Genomic DNA, 1,222 nt, shown 5'->3' with positions numbered 1-1,222 from the left:
CATACAGCAGTTCACATACACTTTGTCTCATGACATCAACTATAATTTACACCAATGCAACAGCTCCCCTCCCACTTCCTACCAATAATTACCCCCACCCAGTGTCCATCCTTCCATGAACTCCTGCCCCCTGAGATGTCTTCCTGTGCATAAACAGCCCTTCTTTCTCCCATGATGTTCTCTCCCAGGAGTGTATCTACCTCAGGTAAATGTTCAACTCATATGCCTATCTTTTGTTTGGTTGGAAGCCACAGGTGTAGGTTCAATTCCAGAGCTGAAGAGCAGGTAAAAGCCAAAGTCTTAGTGGTTCCATCAGGCTCTATCAGACCAGCAACACTGGTCCCTCCCGCCTTTTTATTTTCAAATGTTTTTCAGTTTTGTTACACGTTGTTCTCAATCTTTATCCAAGATCTCTTAAATAGATCCCCCTCTGAGTGGTTGACTGTGGTAGCCAGGTATGATTTAATTCCTCTAGTCTCATAGTTGAAAACGCTGTGAATCGCATGGTGTACCAGCAACTAGGACTAATTGTTTCTGTGAATCTTTGGTTTTCTTCATTCTTCTTTGCTCTGGATGAGGAGAAACCCATCGTTGCATCCAAGCTTTTACGATCCCAGTCATTACTTGCCAAAGTAAGATGTGGAACAATGTTTTTGTTTAGTATGTTATGCCAATTGAGCTTGATGTCCCCTTCAATGGTGGTGCTGAGCTCACAGGTTCAACTACTCACTTCTGGGTAGCTGGCTGTGGCCAAGAAGTGACTACAACCTTGTCCCTTGTCAGCTCTACTATACAGTTGGGAATTCTTACAGAACATACAAATACACTTGTAGAACCATTGTCTACCAACCCTATACATGATCTTGGGTACACTTCCTGCTGCATAGACATACCTAATAGTTCAGCCTGTCCACCCATCTATCCACCTGTATATCCGTGTTTGCTTTCACTGACAATGCAGTACTGTACTTGAAAAAGGGTTCATCTTTGTTGTTTGCACCTCCCATGTACCTATGTCTTCTTCTTCCTCAATGCCACCAGGTTGATTGCTCACATTTTGTACATTGCCCTTACCTTCACCCAAATCAATGCTTATCTCTACCTATCGAACAGTGTTCCCTACCCTCTCCTCCCTTCCCACATCTGGTAACCAACAAAGAAAATTTCCTTCCAAATATAAACCTTTCCTTGACTTTTCCAATAACAGACTAATACAATATTT

Source organism: Orycteropus afer, unplaced genomic scaffold, assembly GCF_000298275.1.
Source record: "Orycteropus afer afer isolate SDZICR_OR568_19922 unplaced genomic scaffold, OryAfe1.0 scaffold00331, whole genome shotgun sequence".
NCBI classification, from domain to species: domain Eukaryota; kingdom Metazoa; phylum Chordata; class Mammalia; order Tubulidentata; family Orycteropodidae; genus Orycteropus; species Orycteropus afer.
This window is presented reverse-complemented; position numbering follows the sequence as displayed.